The sequence below is a fragment of the Paroedura picta genome, unplaced genomic scaffold (genome assembly GCF_049243985.1).
Source record: "Paroedura picta isolate Pp20150507F unplaced genomic scaffold, Ppicta_v3.0 Ppicta_v3_sca19, whole genome shotgun sequence".
In the NCBI taxonomy this organism is placed as follows: Eukaryota; Metazoa; Chordata; class Lepidosauria; order Squamata; family Gekkonidae; genus Paroedura; species Paroedura picta.
The window spans coordinates 110,884-132,540 of NW_027518616.1; positions in this window are offsets into that span (position 1 = coordinate 110,884).

Consider the following 21,657-nt stretch of genomic DNA (forward strand, 5'->3'; position numbering starts at 1 on the left):
AACGCCGGGGACCACTCACCGGGGACCACTCAACGCCTTTTACTGAGGCCCGGTGGGGGGGGGGGTAGTTTACTCCTCTACTCTCAACCACTGCCCTAACGCTCTCTGATCGCTATGGTAATGTTTAAACATCCCTTCAAAATCAGATACAGACACGCCACAACAATGAAGTGTGTTGTAAAGGGCTGGGGGGGATGAAGTAAAGGGCCGGGGGGAGGGGGGGAAGAGGCATCCTTCAGGGCCCACCTCCAATTAGTCAAAGGACCACATGTGGTCCGCGGCCCACAGGTTGGGGATCACTACCCTACAGTCACTCACACACATTTTACAAATTGTATATATATTACTATTTTAATTGTGATTTTATGAATCTTAATTTTAAATGCATTCAACAACAGTTTCCCTTGTATTTTGATATCCCATCAATTATTGTACTGCCCAAAATCACTGTAAATGAAGTGTTGTTGTTGTTGACTCTGAGTGATGACGCATACCAGCTATATCCAGTCTTTCTATGCTCTTCCCAGCTCTGCTGTTTTCCATTCTGAGCACTTGAAGTTTGTTTGACATATATGACAGTATTTCTGTCCAATACCCAGCTCCCTGAACTATTCACTCTGCATGACTCTTGACTACTTAGAATCATAGAATAACAGAGTTGAAAGGGACCTCCTGGGTCATCTAGTCCAACCCCCTGCACTATGCAGGACACTCAATCCTGTTGCTCATCCATTGTAACCTGCCACCCCCTTGAACCTTCACAGAATCAGCCTCTCTGTTAGATGCCTATCCAGCCTCTGTTTAAAAATCTCCAAAGAGGGAGAACCCACCACCTCCCGAGGAAGCCTGTTCCGCTGAGAAACCGCTCTGTCAGGAACTTCTTCCGGATGTTTAGACTAAATTTCTTTTGCATTAATTTCCTCCCATTGGTTCTGGTCCGTCCCTCCAGGGTAAAAGAGACAACTCTGCTCCATCCTCTATATGGTACCTTTTTACATTCTTGAAGATGGCTATCAGATCCCCTCTCAGTCATCTCCTCTCCAGGCTAAACAGACCAAGCTCACCCAACCTTTCTTCATACGTCTTACTCTCCAAACCCCTCACCATCTTTGTTGCCCTCCTCTGGACACACTCCAGTTTGTCTACATCCCTCCTCAATTGTGGTGCCCAAAACTGAACACAGTACTCCAAGTGAGGCTGAACCAGAGCAGAGTAAAGCTCTGGATATGACACTCCGTTTGATACAGCCCAAAATACCATTTGCCTTTTTAGCCACCAGGTCACACTGCTGACTTATGTTCAAAGTATGGTCTACTTCTGTTAAAGCTAACCTTTCATCCCTCAATAAGCCATCCCAGTTTTTGATACTTTGATTGACAGACATGACTTGAGTGATCAGAATGCACTGGAGAACATTTGACTTTTCAGTATGCTGTAAAGCTGTCCTGAGTAGTGCCTAAGTAAGTGTGACACCAAGGCTGGGAGGTGTTTTCAGAAGAAGGCAGAGTACAAAGAATGGCATTTGGAAAAAAATGCACACCACCCATGAATCTTTGTCTCAGTTTTTATTTGACCCTTCTTTCAAGGAGCTAAGGACACCCACCACATATGGTGCTCCCCTATTTTATTTTCTCAATAAACCTGTGAGATAGGGTAGGCTAAGAGAGAGTATGTCAGGGCAAAGGTCACCCAGTAAACTTCATAGCAAAAATTGAACTGAGGTCGCCCAGTATCTGTCCTGACCTGGATGTCCCAGGCTAGCCTGATCTCATCAGATCTTTAAAGCTAGGCAGGGTCAGCCTTGATTGGTATTTGTATGGGAGATAACCAAGGAAGTCCAGGGTTGCTCTGCAGAGGATAAGACCTCTGGAAGTCTCTTGGCTGAAAATCCCTACAGCAGAGATTCCCAACCAACAACCTTGGGGTTATGCGAGAGCTCCCAAGGGGTTAAGTGACCTTTCCCAGAAATTTGGATGACTGCTACATTTTTGGCATTCCTCATGATGTTGCCAACATCCAGCATCCAAGCTGCAAACCAATAGCTACATCTTCAATTTTAAAGTGGTGGCTGGGAAATTGTATAAAGTGGATTCCCCAACCTAAAAAACTCAAGCTAGAGGAGAGCAACCAGCAGGCTACCAACAAAAGAAATGTGTGGAGGCAAAGAAGCGCTATCCCTGCCTCCAATATTCTACCCTCACATCCACCTCCCTCTTCCTTCTCCGGGGATGAGGTGTGTTTTTTTTTTGGGGGGGGGGGGTTGTTTTTGTTTTTTTACGCAAACTGCATGGAGCAACGAATAGGTGTTCAATCATGCAAGCAAAGCAAAAAAAATAAAACAAACAAATTTCCACAGTTTAAACACAAAGCATACGTCTTTAATGTCCCTCCCTCAAAAAAAATCCAGAGACTTGTGCACAGGCCTGCTTTGGCCACTTTGGCTGCATCTCCCATGTAAGTCAATGGCGCCATTGACTAAAATGGGAATTTCGGTTTTTCCACCTTTCCTGGGGCTTGGAGGAGTGGGTGTTTGAAGTATAGCCTCCAAAATTTCAGTGTCGCTCTGGGAAGCTCTTCCCTGACTCCTCTCTGAAGTTCAAAAGGATTGATCCAAGGGGTCGGCTTCTAGAGGCTCCCAAATAGGGTACCCCATAGGCTATAATGGAGGGATAGGGATCTCCCTCCTCCTTCTGTAGCCTCAAAGGCTCCCTGAAATCCTCTTCTGGGGGACAGGGAACTCCTACTGAACTAGAAGCAGCATCTCCCAGTTAGGTTCAGATAGCATAAATGAGGTAAGCGGGAGAAAATGCAGGCGCAATGATAGCACAGCTAGGTGAAGTCAGAGGATCAGCCAGGGATTCAGTCTTTTCTTCGACACTCTATGTGTATGGCAAAATGTTGTGAATAGGGTTGGGCACTTCGGCATCTGAAGCGGCCATTCCCACCTGAAGCTACTTTGGGCGGGAACAGCTGCTTTGGACGCCAAAGCACCCAACACTAGTTGTGAAGCAGCACAGATTTCATGAAAATGGGGCGAGAGCTCAGGACAGCACCTTCTGGACTCCAGGCGCTTTCAAAGTCAGTCCATGTTTTCCCTCCTTGCTGCTCAGATCTGGAAGAAGCCCAGTTAGGCCTAGGCTTACCAGGTACATTGATTCTGGAAGTGGGGGATGGGGGGGAGCATTCCAGGAATGATGCAACATCAGAAATGTTGGGAGGAGGGAAACGAGCTTTTGGGAAACCGCCCCCCCCCAACACCCCCAACATGTTAACATCACTTCCAGGTGATGTCAGTATTTAGTGTTAAAATGCAGCATTCTTCTGATTTGGGGTAAGTTTGGGCAGGCATGTCTGGATTTGAGGGACCTGCCAGAACTAATGGTCCTCACAACCCTAGTTAGGCCACAATGTAGAAGGTGACTTTTTGCAGTCAAAAGGTTAAAGCTCTGTTCTGTTCTACTTCCTGCTTGTTAATCTAGCCCATGCCAAATGGCCACTTTCCCCCTTCCCATCTTCAGTAGTCATGCTTTTTAATGTTCACTGAAAATCTGGGCTCAAGAGACAAATGAAGGAGACTTTGGGGGAGCTTCCAAGGACTATTGCTAAAGCAGGACAATAAAATGATATAATGTACGGCACCCCAGCAAAATTAGGGGCACTTCAGCACATGCAAAATTTAGCTGGGCAGCCTTCCAAATGTTGGCGGCATATTCAGGCCCTTCCACATGACGTCACCAACAGCCCAATGCTGTCCAGTAGGGGGCGTGCGATTTCATCATTTTAAAATTGCAGTGCAGTAAATCTAGAAATTTGGGGGCCATTCCGCACCGGAAATTTGGGGGCCATTCCGCACTTATTCCAGCACATTAGCGAAACACTAAAAAACTCCGCGCCTCCTGGAATTCCTCACCTGCTGGTTCCTCTGCTGCCGTGTAGCACTTCCTGCCATTTCACACGCCTTCTTGAAATTGCAGAAGAGAGGAATGCGCTAGACACGCGCCTCCCTTCCGCCTGTCAATCAAGACATGCGACCAATGAACTTTCTCACTCTTTTAAAGGGACCGCGATGCTCGCAATTCTTTTTAAATGATACTTATTTGTTTAAATGCATATGCATCTATTCATAGTGAAAGGAGCCCTATGCATTCATAGATGCATAGGGCTCCTTTTACTGCAAGCCTTCTTACGATAGAGAGCCTTGAAACTTAAAAAATACTTTTTTGGGGATTTTTTTGGGTGGGGGTGGGGAAGACACATGCTTTATGGGCAAACTGGTGGGGAATAGTTTATTTTGTGCTATGCCTGGGCAATTGTGTGTTTATTCGTTGCTACTGGCAGGTTTTTTTTTTTTTTAAGAAAGCCCTGTTCTGGGTCAAGAGAGAGGGAGGCGGGCTTGATGGCAGGCACTGGAGCTGGAAATCTCGCCATTTCGGCCACTTTAGTAACGCACGTGTCTTGTGCAAGTGTCTTGCTGGCTGCTCTCATCCTGCTCGTGCTTAATGGCAGGGGTAATCCAGTTTTGTAGATTTCCCTGCAAGCACTTTAACATGAAGGATGTAGCTGCCTGTTTGCAGGTGTAATGCTGGATGTTTACAATGTCATGCAAAATGCTAAAAATATGGTGTTTGTAAATGGTAAGACTCTCACTTTTTTAATTGGGTGAGGAATGGCCCTGTATTTACCACCCTAAATTGCACAAACCACCAGTTAGCAACCAGGGAAAAGACTGTATGGAGGGGAAAACACACTTTGTCCCACCCTCCCCCTCCAGTTCCAGCTTTGAGTAATTTTTCTTTTTTTTTAAATGGCATGGTCTGTGTTGCAGCAGGACCACAAACCTACCTTTTCCAAGGTGAAAAAAAAATCTTCTTTAAAGTGTTCACAGCCTTCTTGGGATCAGGCAGGTAAAACACAGCCGCGATTCTGTTTTCTGGAGATGGGAACTCAATGGCGGCGGGGGGGGGGGGGGGACTCAATGGCGGCGGGCTCTCAATGGCGGCGGGCTTTCTCCTAATCATTCAGCCATGTGTGAGCTTTGTTTTTAAGCCTCCCATTGGCACTAAATGTCTTCAGTCACCTGTTCAGCCTTCTCACAACTGGGACAGGAAAAAAAAAAGTCCTGTTTGCATTTTCTGGAGGTAGGAAATGAGCTTGGATCTCCCGATCCTACAGGAGGTCTGAGCAGCTTGTTTTAAAGCCTACAATTAGCTTAAAATGTCTTTTTGGGCTTCAGCTACCTGTCCAGCCTTTTCACAAATGGGGCAGGCAAAAACAGTCCCGTTTGTGTCTTCTCGAAGTGGGAAATGAGCTGGAAAGGGGCGTGTGTGAAATTGGTGATCCGGTTGCCTTCTTCCGATCCTACAGGAGTCTGGGCAGCTTGTTTCAAAATCTACATAATGTGTTTTGGGGCTCCAGGAACTATATGCAGTGACTCAGAAATCCACTCAAAAAGAAACAAATGGCAAAAAAATACAAATCCCCCCCCAAAAAAGGGGGGGGGATGCTATATCATTCTGCTGTTTCTCCATAGCAATGGGACAGTGTGGATTTTAATTAAAATGCATCTGTGTTATAGCACTACTGCATAGCAACATGGAAGTGCTTTTCTTTTTTCTTTTTAAAAATAATTTTGGGTTGGCGGAGGAGAGAAAGTTTCAGTCCATGAGAGGACTGCTGTGTTGTGATTGGTGGCTACCTGTGATGCCAAGGAGTGGAGGGAGAAGTTCAGCTTGTTTTCCCTTGTGGCCTTGTAAAAAGCCTCAAAGGGGCAGAGGGAAAATGCAGGAGGGTCTCTCTGTGAGGAGGGCTGCAAACACAAGATTTACCACCCTGCCTTGGCCAGTAGGAAGCCCCTCCATGCGGAAATGCCATAGGTCGACAAGATGGGTTGCCTGTTCCAGGCACACCTTGGCAGCACTCCTTTCAGCCTCATTATCATTGAGAAGCATCAATAAATCTCTCTACAAACTCTATTCATTCAAAAAGCCCAACCATAACACATGGTATTTAAGGCCTTAATAATCGTGACATTTTGCCTCCAATAGATTTGGCTAGGCACGAGGGAACCAACTTTGTTAGAGCACTGCACCTTGATTTTCTGTTCTTAATTAACATGATCCTTTTTCATTTTCACTGTGCTTCTCTTATTGTGGTCGTGGGGGAGAGACGATAGTTAATTTGCCACCATGAATTCCCACAGTCCCTTCATTTTTTTATATACATACGTGTGTATGTGTGTGATGCGTTAACTCATCAGTAGACAGAGAAAATATTGAAATTTTGTTATCCTGTTAAGATTGGCTTACTCATTAAAGTGTTTCCATTAATGGAATTGTAGATTCATTTATATTGATTTGCTCACCTGCAGCACACATCCACTCAAGAGCGAAATCTCCCCTGAAATAGTGAAATATTAATAAAGAAGTGATGCATGTGATAAAGAACAGCTGGAGGAGAGCATTCTGCACATGAAACATTGCCCTCCACTGGATGAACCCAAAAGATTTAAAGCATCGCCCACTAATCAGTCATTGTTTCTGGTAAGAGGACTTGGCTTTATCTGTACTCACACAGTAAATCAGATGCTGGAATAGGGCGGCAGAAGGCACATTGTTTGCGGTATGTGCAAAGACTGCTTATAAGTGGGTGCCGGTTGAATGGGGGCTTTTGGCGGGGGGAGTTGTGCCGGGGTCGCAATTAAGACTTGGCCTGCTTTCCTTGGGATGGCAGGGTGGCAATCCTAAAAGGGCCCAGTTGCATCCATCAAGATCATTTTCTTGAAACAGGAGACACAATTGTTGACTACCTTGCCCAGCCCGGACCTGGGTGTAAACTGCAGGGAGCTTTTATTCCAACCCCAGATTGATTCAGTCCCTGCCCTCTACACAGAATGCGATTTCCATTTGGATTTGGGGCGATTTAAATTTTCCACAAGAAGAGCCTCTTGTGGCGCAGAGTGGTAAGGCAGCCGTCTGAAAGCTTTGCCCATAAGGCTGGGAGTTCGATCCCAGCAGCCGGCTCAAGGTTGACTCAGCCTTCCATCCTTCCGAGGTCGGTAAAATGAGTACCCAGCTTGCTGGGGGGTAAACGGTCATGACTGGGGAAGGCACTGGCAAACCACCCCGTATTGAGTCTGCCATGAAAACGCTAGAGGGCGTCACCCCAAGGGTCAGACATGACTCGGTGCTTGCACAGGGGATACCTTTACCTTTACCTTTTAAATTTTCCTTCTGCAGCAAGAAGGATTGATCCGGAGTGACGCTACCTTTATTCCGCGATATCTCAGACTGCTGCTAATCCTGAATATATTCAGAAAATCGCATTGTTTTGCATCTGGGCTCTCCTCCGTGGTAGAGGACCCGTGATTGGCTACAGGTGGTCATGTGACAAGCCTGCCTCAAAGGAGAAGCCCCTAATTTCTCTCAGCTTCTGTCAGCCTTGGATTTTTTTTGTGCCTTCTTTGTTCCCCTCCCCTTCAAGAAAAGAAAGGATTTTTTTCCTCCCTCCTCTGACTTCTTGGATCCTCTCCCCCCTTCAAGAAAACAAAGAAAGAGTCTCCATTTGCCCCCCCTCTTCTGAGCCTCCCTAACCACGTGCAGAAGACTTTCCTGTTTCAATGGGGGGGGGGAAGAGGAAGACTCGAGTTCAAAGCGATCTGAATTCAACAGGATTGACAATGGAATAAAAAAAGTAAGTGCAGACTCCGCCCTGGATTGTGAGATCTTGGAAGCTAAGCAGGGTCAGCCCTGGCTAGCCCTGGTTGGGAGGCTGCCAAGGAAGACCAGGGTTTTGACACAGAGGCAGGAAGTGGCAAACCAGCTTTGAACGCCTCTTCCCTAGAAAACCTTACAGGGCTGACATAAATGCACCCTTGTTTAGAGCTTGTTCTCAGAAGTTTCAAATGGGGTGTGCGTGGAGCACACTGGGCCTTTGCTCCTCCAGATAAGTGCAGCACATAGGACTGATAACCGTGGGTTCAGAAACACATGGCAATTTCTGGGTGGAACGGGGGAGAATGGGATTTAGGGAGGGGAGGGACCTCGGTAGGCTATAATGCCAGGAACTCCGCCTTCCAAAACAGTCATTTTCTCCAGGAGAAGGGGAATAAATATTTTAAATAATAAATAATAAAAATAATAAATAATAAATGGTTCAAACCATTAGATCAGGGTTTCTATACTTTGGATTTGTGAAACCCTGGGGTTTCTTGATAACCCTGGAAGTATTTCCTAAATGGGTGGGAGTTAATTATTTATATATTTTTAAAAATTGTTAAATATTTATCGAATGATATGACCATATACGGTTGTGTCAACTCCCCCCCCCCTTTCCTAAAATAAGCAATGATGGGCCTGGAGGGGGTAGGAAGGGGAGGGGTCCTAGGTGGGCGTGTCCATAGCTATGTCTCCCAACCTTACTTATTTGTTTGTTTGTTTATTAGATTTTTATACCAACCTCCCATATGGCTCAGGGCGGTTCACAGAAAACATTGCAGGAGTGATACATAGAACAGTCTGAATGCATAACAAAGTCATAAATAACATATCGACAATAAAGTAACAGAGCCTTCAAGCAGAATGACAACTCAAATAGAACGACAATCCCCAGGGAGGTCAGGCTGCTTCAGGACATGGAGGGGGTGTCGCGGGGGCAGACCAGCAGATGTTATTTGATCGGTCGGATTCAAGAGAAAGCCTGGTGGAGGAGCTCCCTTTTGCAGGCCCTGAGGAATTGTAGGAGTTCAGGCAGGGCCCTGATCTCTTCAGGGAGCCCGTTCCACCAGGTGGGAGCCAGGACTGAGAAGGCTCTGGCCCTTGTTGAGGTCCAACAAGCTTCTTGGAGTATAGGCCGGATTTGGAATCTCCCTGGTGTATTGGTGAGAATCCTGGCTGCAGCGTTCTGCGCCAATTGCAGTTTCCAGGTCAAGGATAAAGGTAGGCCTGCGTAGAGATTTGCAGAAGTCCAGTCTAGAGGCGACCGTCGCATGGATCACTGCTAGTTGTACTGGTGACAAGTAGGGCACTAGTAGGATTGGTGTAGATCAGGGGTAGTCAAACTGCGGCCCTCCAGATGTCCACGGACTACAATTCCCACGAGCCCCTGCCAGCGAATGCTGGCAGGGGCTTGTGGGAATTGTAGTCCGTGGACATCAGGAGGGCCGCAGTTTGACTACCCCTGGTGTAGATGGGAGAAGGCCTGCCAAGCTACTCTTGTGACCTGTGCGTCCATGGAGAGGAAGGGAATTTGTATAACGAACTTGTTAAATATGTGGTAATAGCTGCCAGGATCTTATAGACATCAAGAAACAAAAGGAAAAAAAAAGAAAGAATCCTTACCCAATCATACAGATCAGGTAAATAAACTGGTGGGATATGGATCAATGGCAAAACTCACATATGTGATACAAAAATCAGTATCAGATTTTAACAGAAAACAGTCCAATATTAGACTATTTTGATTGACAAAAGGAAACGGAAAGAAAAAACTGATCTATCTGAGGATAGATTCAAGTGGGTAGCCGTGTTGGTCTGTCTGAAGCAGCACAACAAAATCAGAGTCCAATGGCACATTTAAGACCAACAAAGATTTATTCAAGGTGTGAGCTTTCGAGTGCAAGCACTCTGCTTCAGCTGGCTGCTTCGGACTGGAATGGCCACTTTGGCGGCCAACGCGCCCAACCCAAATCATGGTGGCCTTCAGTCCCAGTGCACATAATTTGGTTGGCTCCCAGGACACACCATTATCTGCAAAACTTTTTTTCAGGCGACCATTCTCGCGAAGGCAGAAGAAATCTTCTGAAGAAGGTTTCTCAAGATCTCCCGCAAGGACCAAAAGACAGTGTCAAAAATGTTTTCTCAATTTAGTAAACAAGTGCTTGTTCGTCTTACCCAGTTTGCAGGAAAAGAGTTAAGGATTATTTGAATGAGCATGTTGCAGCTATTTCGGCAAACAATAATTGCATACCGGCAGGGTTTTCATATTAAAAGGTCACTAGACAATGAGGCAGATGTAATTAAATTGTTGGCAGCCAATTCCATACAATATTGATGCCAAATAGGCAATAATTTGGAAAATTCTACATGGTGCTCATTAGCCAAGAAATTCTTGTTAGGAAGACAGTCACCCCCTTGAAAAGCATTATAATAATGTAGTGAGACTACCCAATTACAAGAAGAAATTTAAAATGTATCCATTGAACAATTATGCAAGTTTTGCAGTTCTAAATCATGAAAAATGCTGCTGGACTATAAAACTAACACACATTAATTTAACCGCCCTAAAATTGTTATTAATGTTATTTCTTCATTTGTAGTACTATTTCTCTCTTGTAATGTGGGCCCATTGCCATGTTTGTGGTAATGGTTGAGCATGGGATACTGAGAGTGGGAAAGAGTCAGAAAGGGCTCAACAGACTACTTTGTCCAAGTGCAGAGTTACTTTGGGGTGGGGCTGTGGCTCCGTGAATGAGCCTCTGATTTGCATGCAGAAGGTCCCAGGTGTTGGAGTGAGCACCTCAGCATGCCTAGACATTAAGGGGTGCTACATCATTCTCCGTGTGCATAGGTATTAACTCCTTGAAGGGGAGGATGTTCTTATCCTGGGAGCTGTGGGGTGCTAAGGTTTACACCACATGTGACTTAGGGGCGTCGGGACCTCTGTGTGGTATAATGTCATAGAGGTTGTTGTGCCTGCAGACCTGCCAAGGACTGAGCTTGAGGTCCGAGGCAGGATCGGAGCTTGCAATGTCATTGCGCAATGTGCAGCTAGATCCCGTCTGCCAGATACAGTCAGTTTAATCGAAATTGACCAATAGCGCGCACTGGTGAGAAGGCCCATTGCTTGCCTGTGTATATAAGTTGGGTTTTTTCTGGAGGGGGTTGGTCCAGTTCTCAGTTTTATTTGTACCATGCTGAGGTCACAATTAGGGTTGGGCTCTTTGGCGCCCAAAGCGGCCGTTCGCTCCCGATGCAGCCAGTGCCGTGGGGGGGGGAGGGGAAGCGCGGGCGTCAGAGCACTGGGGGGTGCACACATGCAGGCGTGCAGCTCCGTGCCTGTGTGTGTGGGCCCACCAGTGCGCTGATGCCCACAGCGCATCGCTGGCTGCGTCGGGAGTGAACGGCCGCTTCGGGTGCCGAAGCGACCAACCCTAGCCACATAAGGAGCTCAAATCACTACCAGTGTCCATGTCCACCTCTGAAACCACAGATTTAACAGAGGCCTTCCTCAAAATGTAGCCATTTTCTTCACGGGAACTGCTGTTTGACGTCTGGAGATCAATAGTAATCCCGAGAGATCTCCGTATAACCCTTTGAGATCAGCAGTTATACACCAGGCCCAGCAGCACAGTATACCATCCACCCAAACAGGAAAACCCCATTAGCATGGTGGCAGACACCCACAGGATATAAATTTGAATTGTAGGTAAGCGTCTTTTCAAGTTTAGAAATCTAAATTATCTAATATATTGTGTATGCTCTGTCGAATATTTAAGACTAGTTGTTACCCGCCTTGGGCCACACAGAGAAGGGTGAACCACAGCAATAAAGTTGAATTTAATTCAATTTGAATTTAATCATCCCAGAGAAATCACCACCTATATATTTTTCACATCCTTAACTACTGCTGTGTTCTTCTAGTGCTCCCAGAGGGAAGTGCTAATGTTAAAGTAATTAAAAGGCCAAGAGATCTCAAAGCATCCACCTGCAAAAGAATGCATCCCAGTTCTGCATGATTCCCCGCACTGGCCAGTCTTCCAGGTAGTGCCTGGCAGGCATACACATGGCTCAGCGCAAAACCAGTTTCATCCAAAGAATCTGATGGTTTAGTATTTCTGAGCCCCATTCCAGATTTCAAGTTCATGGGCATTCATTGATGATTCCATAAAGCAGCGGTCCGCAAGCTTCTGCTTGCCGCGGAACGCTGCGGAGTGGTGAGCAGAGAGGGCGGCCTGGGGGCCCGCGCACGCTCGGCAGCCTCAGCGCAAACGCGCATGTGCGGACTGCTGCGCAAGTGCATTTGCGCCCAGCAGGGGCACAAACGCGCGTGCGCGGCAGTCCGTGCATGCACGTTTGCGCCGCCGCCATGCCAGTGGCCGCAGCTTCCCCTCCCGGCCCCTCCAGGCTGTGAGCAGATCGGCCGCTAAAGCGGCCAATTAGCTTGCAGCTCGGCAAGCTTCTCTTCCCTCCCCTCCCGAAGTGAGAAGCTTGCCGGGCCGTGAGCTAATCGGCCGCTTTGGCGGCCAATTTGCTCGCGGCCTGGTGAGCTTCTCGCTTCGGGGGGGAGGGAAGACGGAGCCGCAGCCCGGCGCCGAGGCCTTCGCGGCCCAGCACCGGGCTGCGGCCCGCGGGTTGGGGACCACTGCCATAAAGGACATGGAAGGGTCGGAATCCACCCCCTAAACTGAATGATCCAAACCGTTATGAGAGCCTTTCAACTCCTCCCCAGTCAAGTATCTTGTTTCTTTCCCAAATATTTGTTAATTGTGAAGATTGGACAATAATAGCACTGCAAGGGCTCTGGGTGTCTCCTTCTGCGTTAGGAGATTCTTGGAGATTTGGGGGTAAAGCCTGGGGAGGATGTGAAAAAGAATATAACCCCAGAGCCATTTTTTCTGTAGTCTGGTGTAGAGACTATTCGCCAAATTCGGCCTCTGCTCTTCGCTGTTGAGCACACCCAGGCGAGGAGCAGGGCCCGAAAGCTCAGTCTTTGGAAAAATCACCAGCAATGGGCTGATCTCAGGGATATTTCGTGCAAAGTCTTTTACTGCACAGCATCTTAAAAACTGATAACAATAGAATGTGAACAAAGCTATACACTTTGGCAAACGTCTATGTCCTTCAACATATGTGGTAAAGTATTTATTGATCTGTAAACTGAATAAAATGTTACCTGCTCAAGAAGAAGACGAAGAGAGAGACCGAACACCAAGAAGGAAGCCTTTGTGTCCGTCGTGACTTCGGTTTGCAGAACTCTTTAATTCTGAAAGTGTTCTAAGCCCCACCTACAGGCTGGTGACCTTACTAGTACTTAAGGGAGCTAAAAAAAGGTAAAGGTTTCCCCTGTGCAAGCACCGAGTCATGTCTGACCCTTGGGGTGACGCCCTCTAGCGTTTTCATGGCAGACTCAATACGGGGTGGTTTGCCAGTGCCTTCCCCAGTCATTACCGTTTACCCCCCCCCCCCCCCAGCAAGCTGGGTACTCATTTTATCGACCTCGGAAGGATGGAAGGCTGAGTCGACCTTGAGCCGGCTGCTGGGATCGAACTCCCAGCCTCATGGGCAAAGCTTTCAGACGGCTGCCTTACCACTCTGCGCCACAAGAGGCTCTAAGGGAGCTAGGGAAACATAATTATAAAAATTGTTACACATGTTCAAACCAATACGTTTATTTACAATGAACTGTTTTCATGTATGATCCATCGTAAAACAACAAGGAAGGCAGTAAATGAATACAAACAAACAAATAAGATCCTGTGTGCCTATCTTCATAATCTTGCCATGTAATGCATTCTTGATCTGTTTATATATGTTTTCCTGAACCATTTTATGATTTTTGACTTCTTTTATAGAATCGTAGAATCATAGAGTTGGAAGGGACCTCCTGGGTCATCTAGTCCAACCCTCCGCACCATGCAGGACACTCACATCTCTATCACTCATCCACTATAACCTGCCACCCCCTTGAGCCTTCACAGAATCAGCCTCTCTGTCAGATGGCTCTCCAGTCTCTGTTTACAAATTTCCAAAATGAAAAACCTACAACCTCCCAAGGAAGCCTGTTCCACTGAGAAACCGCTCTGTCAGGAACTTCTTCCAGATGTTTAGATAGACTTCCTTTTGAATTAATTTCATCCCATTGGATCTGGTCCGTCCCTCCAGACCAAGAGGGAACAACTCTGCTCCATCCTCTGTATGGCAGCCTTTTAAATACTTGAAGATGGTTATCAGATCCCCTCTCAGTCGTCTCCTCTCCAGGCTAAACAGACCAAGCTCCCCAACCTTTCTTCATACGTCTTACTCTCCAAACCCCTCACCATCTTTGTTGCCCTCCTCCGGACATGCTCTAGTTCAGGGGTAGTCAAACTGCGGCCCTCCAGATGTCCACAGACTACAATTCTCATGAGCCCCTGCCAGCGAATGCTAGCAGAGGCTCATGGGAATTGTAGTCCATGGACATCTGGAGTGCTGCAGTTTGACTACCCCTGCCATAGAGAGTCCACCTTCAAAAGCAGCCCTTTTCTCCAAGTGAACTGATCTTGATTGCCTGAAGATTCATTGTAATAGTGGGACATCTCCAACCCCTACCTAAAGTTTGGCAACCCTCGTAGAGGTCCTGCACTTCTTCTGTGATCTCCTAAGCAAATACAGACTAGGGCCGGTTTTGCTTAGCTTCCACGATATGACAAGATCAAGCTAGCCTGGATGGAAAAGCAGGATGAAAAAGCAGAAACAAACACACTGGGAGCAGCAGTCATGAAAACAGATGGAAAGCAAAGGCTTAGACTGATGTCACAACCAAACAAGCAAACAAAGAAAGACATCGCTCACAGATCCCTAAGCCCTGCTTATGAGTTCAGAGAAAACCAGGAGGAAACTCTGGAGTGAAGCAAGGATCTAAAAGTGTGCATGGAGAGGAGAGAGTGAGCCATGGCCTGAGCAATAAAATCAAATGCAAGAGCAAGCAACCAGAATGCAAGTCAGATGATAGTCTTGCTGTTTCATATAAAGGTAAAGGTAAAGGTATCCCCTGTGCAAGCACCGAGTCATGTCTGACCCTTGGGGTGACGCCCTCCAGCGTTTTCATGGCAGACTCAATACGGGGTGGTTTGCCATTCCCTTCCCCAGTCATTACCGTTTTACCCCCCAGCAAGCTGGGTACTCATTTCACCAACCTCGGAAGGATGGAAGGCTGAGTCAACCCTGAGCCGGCTGCTGGGATTGAACTCCCAGCCTTATGGGCAGAGCTTTCAGATGGCTGCCTTACCACAAGAGGCTGTTTCATATATTCCCTTCCATATCCTGAAATGGAAATAATGATATGAATTCCTAGCCCCAGCATACAGGGTGGATACAAGGTGATCTCTCTCTCTCTCTCTCTCTCTCTCTCTCTCTCTGGTGCTAAAGATGAAGACTTCAGGTTTGATTCTGTTAGCCTCCCTAGTTGGCAGGTTATCCAAACGGCCTAGTCTGGACAGCAGAATCTTGGGGACAGAAAACCACATGGGAAGGGAGAAGAGAAAGAAACACAGCTTGACTATCAACTCACATGTTGTGTTGGCAATTCCAGCAGTGTGCAAAATCATCTATTGACTTGTCAGGCAAGCAAATTTGATCTGGGAGTCAGTAAAATGTGGGGGGAGGGGGAAGTCTATGGAACCCCTCAGTGGCATTTTTACACAGTCACTTTTCCTATCATAACCACACTAATTTGTCAGTCAGAGTTTCAGTCACACATGGATTTGGTTTCCTTGGAGACTGGGCTTTCAAGCTGCACTTAAAAAAAAACCCAAATATCCATATTGGAAGAAGAATTTTCTTAGACAAAATAATATTGCATTTCTAGTGTTACCCCTGGTATGGGCTTGGGATGCATAGATTTCTTTTGCTTTCTGCTGTCCTTCTTTCTTTAGCTGCATCTTTATTTCTACCGATTGTTTTGTAGGTAGGGGAATTCTTTGACAAATCATTGGCATTCCCCAATGAAATTCAGTGAACCAGCTCCATTTGACACCCTGGAACATCTTTAAAGTAGTAGAAATTTTCTGTTGGTGGAATGAAAGGTAGAATTAAGGTGGAATTAAGTATATGACCGTTGAGCAACATCACGACAAGATTCTCTGGCACATTTTCTTTTCCAGTTCTCTGGCTTGGGGGTGGGGTGGGTGGGGAGTGGCGATAAAGTAGGAGAGTGTCTAACAAAATTCTACACCGATCTAGTACCTAATCTGGGAGGTAAGTAAAAGAATATAACGTAGTTTTCTCCAACAGTTTATTGTCTATATTCAGATGTTAGAATAACAACCTGGGACTGTCAGACCAATTGATGGAAGCATTGCTGGCATGCGTCTGAAGTAAGGTATGACTCCAGTTAGACTCACTGTACGATCAAAGGTACTGTCAGTAATGTCAGTTTGATCAAAAAATGCATGACTCAAGGGGCTGATTTTGGTATAGGAAGCTGCTCTAAGTAAAGTGCTGAGGTCAGACAATTGGACACATCATGAAGTGTCCTCCTCTGAGGAAAGGAGGACATCTTGGTGGGTGATTCCTACTGTCCATTCAAGGTTACAGGAACAACTTCTTTTCTCCTTCCTCTTTTTGCTGTGGAAGTCACCCACCCACCTTCTCAGACCTGGTGACTCTGAAAGCAGTTAAGTTACTCTTAACAAGTAGGACATAGAACCAGGAAGAAATCCTGATGGCATCTTGGCTGTACAATTACTTCAGGAGGGGGGGCAAGATGTTCTCCTTTCCTCAGATGACAATAATGCAATTGTCTGTTCTCCCTCTGAGGCAGAGGACATTCTAGAGAAGTATCCTCATATCTTGAATCATAGAATCATAAAAATCATAGAGTTGGAAGGGACCTCCTGGGTCATCTAGTCCAACCCCTGCACTATGCATGACCCTCACAACCCTATCGCTCACCCACTGTCACCTGCCACCCCCTTGAGCCTTCACAGAATCGTCTCGCCTGTGCCTGCTTTGTTCTTTTTTTTTTTTTTTTTTTTTTTTTTTTTTTTAGATATACAAAAGAAAAGTTATTATTAATCAACTTACTTGAGAGATCATAGACCTCACATTAACTGCTTGATACAATCTAAGAGCTATCCTAGCAGATATTTTAGATGCTTAACATTAAACATTTCTTATAGCACAGTATGAGTTTTGGCCCTGTATCAATACCCTGATGAAGGGAGAGGAAAGTAGGGCTTTGCCTTAAAGATGTACAAAGAAAAAAAATTACAAAAGGATTTCATAATTTCTCCTTATCCTTAATACAGATACATCTACAAACCATTTATACTTGACCCATTCTAAGAGCCATCCTGACAGGTATAAATTGAGAGCTTTGCATTTTCTACAGATCAATATGAGCTTTGGCCCTATAACAATACACCAATAAAAAAAATAATAATAAGGGGGGAAAGCCCCATTTTATATTTCCAACGCTAACGATTATATTACCTATATGCCTACTAAGAAAAAGAAACAAGAGAGAAAAAAGGCACTGCTTCCCCTTTTTCATAAAAATAGCAATGTAGGATACAGTATATGTTGTTAATACAGAGAATAATAAGATTTCCAGGTTTAGATTAAATGCTTAACATTAAACATAGAACAATATAAGCTTTCAGTCTTCTATAGCTTCTCCTTATCCTTGGTTCTGATACATCTACAAAACAATTTATGCTTGACCCATTCTAAGAACCATCCTGACAGATATATTTTCAGATTTAAGTTGAAAGTTTAACATTAAACATTTTCTACAAGTCAGTGTAGGCTTTAGTCCTAGGACAATACCCTAATAGAAGAAAGAAAAAATAAGGGGGGGGGAACCCCATTTTACATTTTCAGCACTAATGATTATATTACCTATATGCCTACAAAAGAAAAGAGACAAAAAAAAAACAAGAGAGAAAGAGACACTGCTTCCCCTTTTTCATAAAAATGGAAATGTAGAATACAGTATAGCATTAAACATAAAACAATATGAGCTTTCGGTCTTCTTAAGGGGGTCTCATCTCGAGGCTTGCTACATCTTGTCGTTCCCGTAAAATTATATTCTGTCCCATTGGCCTTTGGCGTAGATAGTGCAGTTGTACTCTTTCCCGCAGAATATGCATCGATAAATCTTGAGGCCGCTGCACCTCCTGGACTCCAGTATCAATACAATTTTTTCCCCAGAGAGATCCTTTAAATCGGTTACTTTCACTGCAGATCCATATTTCTTTTGATTGATTTTTGTACACTGTTGCTTTGAGATGGCTGTATGTCTTTTTAAAAAGGGTGTCCTTATCTGGGCTGCAGAACTCCGGCATCCCATTTTCTGTCTCCAGAATTTCAGATTTCTCTTCTACTATTGGTTTTCCACCTTGTTTAGAGCTGTCATCAGCCACTGTTATTGATCCATTATTCCTGTTAAAGACGTCTTCCTTGGCATCTTGGATCTCCTTGAAGATATGAATTTCAGATTTCTCTTCTGCTGTTGGTTTTCCACCTTGTTTAAAGCTGTCATCAGTCACTGTTATTGATCCATCATTCCTATTGAAGACTTCTTCCTTGCCATCTTGGATCTCCTTGGAGATATTTTTGATCAATCCATCTAAAAATACTTTGTAATCTTGGGTTTGTATCTCTATTAGATGAGCCAATCTTTTTAACATAGACATGATTTTGACTTTAAAAAAACCCGGCCCCAAACAATTTTACAAGTGGCCAGTAGAGGTCCTCTGTTTTATCCTCTAATGTTCCGGCACAGGCATGTGACGTATTGAAGGCAGAGATTCTCGTGCTGGCACAGAGTTCTCGTGAGATTTTCCCATTCACAGCTTATCTTATCTTCGAAAACCAAAACAATTACAATAAGAGCTTTTGCCAATTAATTCGAGTTGATTTGAGTCCTTCTTCTGCTTAGTTAGGAGAATTAGCCTGCCTCTTAACGAGGTGGCTTCGGGTAGAGCAGAGTAAGAGGAGGGGGGAAACAAAGGGCTTTGATGCAGGAAGAGAGACGGAGAAAAAAAAAAAAGCGAGAGATACTTGCAGTAAATGATGTTTTGGAACTCAGCCGATGTCCTCCCCTCAGTTCAAAGCGTTCATTTGTGGTAAATCATCATGTAGGGTTGAAGCAGATACTTTAAGATTAAAGAAAGAAAAGAAAGTCCGAGGTAGAAAATGGCAGTCGTCCTCTGGACCTGGAACGCTGACAGCCTATAATCCAGGGAGATATACTCCCTAAAGGATTGGAGACGGCCCCAAGAACTTCCTGGGTAGAAAGGTGAGGTGGTGTTTGCGTACCCCTCCTCTTTTCTGCCAATTGCTTGCACAATTGACCCCTGTCAGGCTTCAGAGATAGCAGAGCAGATGCCCTGCCACCCTCTCAGGACGACATCTTTAGCCACACCCTCCTGCTTTGTTCTTTATGTCTTCTGTGCTACCTGTTGCATGTTCCCCACACCCTGTGACACTGTTGGAATGACCCCAGAACCCCCATATTTTGAGCCAACCCTTGGGGTGTTTGCCTCACACCTGCCAATGCCTGAGCCCTCTCTGCTGCAGCCTGTGTGCCCATCGCCGCCAGCCAAAATTGCCTGTAACCTTCAAACCCTTGAGGTGTTGCACCCCCACATCTGGTGCAAAGGATGCTGAGCAACCAACAGCAAATTGTCCTGGATATTGACACTGCCCCTGCTGCTGGAGTAGGGAGTGCCCACCGCTGTATCCCAACCAACCTTTGACCACCCCTCACTTGCTGGTCACCCCCTTGCTCTAACAATGGGTGTGAAACAACTGTGGGCCTGTAATGCAGCACCCCCTGATTAGTACCAGACACAGCCATCTGCTGTGTCACCGCCCTGCATCCCATTGGCAGCTGGCCATGAAGCCTGCGTACCGGTCTGTGAATACAGCCAGGAACTAGCCAGCATACTGCCAGTACTGCTTCCTGACCCCCCCCCCACTAAAAGCCCCTGATGCCCCCATAGCGCCCAAAGGCCAAGTCCCCTGACCATGAGCCCCTGCAGAATTGGTGCCTGCGTTGTTGTCTGAAGTGCTTGATGTCTCACTCCACCCCCTCCTCCTAGCTACCCGAGTCCTGCATCTAACCCTGCCCCCCTGGGGTCTGCACTGGGGCTTCCTGCCCCAAGGCCCACTAAAATGCCATGGGCTTGTCTGCCCTGAGGTGTTAACGGGCCCCTTTGCTGGCCTCCCCCAGCCCTGGCTGCCCGTTTCTTCGGTGCCACCCCCTTCCTTTCTATATTATTAGTATTCTTCCAAACCTTCTCTGCCCCTTGAAGCTCCTATGAGAACAGCCGGGGAATAAGAGATTTCCCAAAGCTGTTCCCGTTCACCGAGGCCCGACGATGCCACTTGCAGCAGGCTGCAATTGCGCAGTCGTCTTCCTCACCCGGCGCTCCGTCCTTTCAATCAGGCACAGAGTGGAGAGAAGAGGCTGGGCCCACTGTCACGGCTCCCTGTAAAGGAGCATGGCCCCAGCCCCTCCCTCCGCCACCGTCATGCACACCTGCCGCTAGTGGTGCTAGGCCACGGAGTCCCAGCTTTCCCTTGCAGCACGCTTTCTCGGTGCTCCGTCACCAGCAGCAAAGGCACCTTCACTTAATTTCAGGTGCACTTCTCAGAGATGAACTCTACCTCTTTCTTGACATCCAGGAAGAAGAAGGATTGGTACCCTATTCTGTGCTAACTTTTACTCTTTTTCTGTTAATGGACTCTTTCTGTACTGCTTTATTCAAATGAGTAGCTGTGTTGGTCTGAAGTAAAAAAGGTAAAGGTATCCCCTGTGCAAGCACCGGGTCATGTCTGACCCTTGGGGTAACGCCCTCTAGCGTTTTCATGGCAGACTCAATTTTGGGTGGTTTGCCAGTGCCTTCCCCAGTCCTTACCGTTTACCCCCCAGCAAGCTGGGTACTCATTTTACCGACCTCGGAAGGATTGAAGGCTTGAGCCGGCTGCTGGGGTCGAACTCCCAGCCTCATGGGCAGAGCTTCAGACTGTATGTCTGCTGCCTTACCACTCTGCGCCACAAGAGGCTCTTTGGTCTGAAGTAGCACAATAAAATCAGAGTCCAGGAGCACCTTTAAGACCAACAAAGATTTATTCAGGGCGTGAGCTTTCGAGTGCAAACACTCTCCGTCAGACCATCATGACAGTGGGAATATATATGCAAAAGTTAATGTAACAGGATTAACTGGACTCTGATATTTTGTGCTGCTTTAGTAGGCCTGATATAATACTGGTAACCTATGGGATGCCTCCTGAACCCTCATGCCTTGAAGGGGAAGAGGGATCTGCCTGCGCTAAGGCTTCCCTGGAAACAGAAGTGTTCAATTTCTTGCCTCATGGTCTGTTTAATGAGGGAGAAAAATTCTGGAGGGAGATTAAAGGGCCCAGAGTCGGGTATATTGCCCTTACACCTGACATGGCTATGCAGATTTCTGCAGAAAGCACTTTTCGGTGTGCTTTTGTGGCTCTCAGTAGGACAACTTGGTCGATTGGGCTATGGCAGAGGTTGCCAAACTGTAGCTCTAAAGATGTCCATGGACTACAGTTCCCATGAGCTCATGGGAATTGTAGTCCATGGACATCTGGAGAGCCACATTTTGGCCACCCCTGAGCTAAGGCAAGCCAGCTAGGGTCATTGCTTGCCTAAACCGAGTTCTCCCTTGTTCCTTCTGTGAGGGGAGCCTCTAATTTTTCTTCTAAGAAGAAGTCATCACTGTTGGTGGCAAATGGCTGCTGCAGCCATTCTCTGCTAGCTTTCACTAGCTGCTTTCCTGAGTCGGGGAGTTGAGTAGGATAGAAGGAGGGGGAAGATGAGAGATACAGTACAGAGAGATAAAGATATTAAGGGTTAAGATTTGAAGGAAGATAATAGGAAGTAGATAGAGAGGGTGGGTGACTCCCACAGCAGACACAGGAA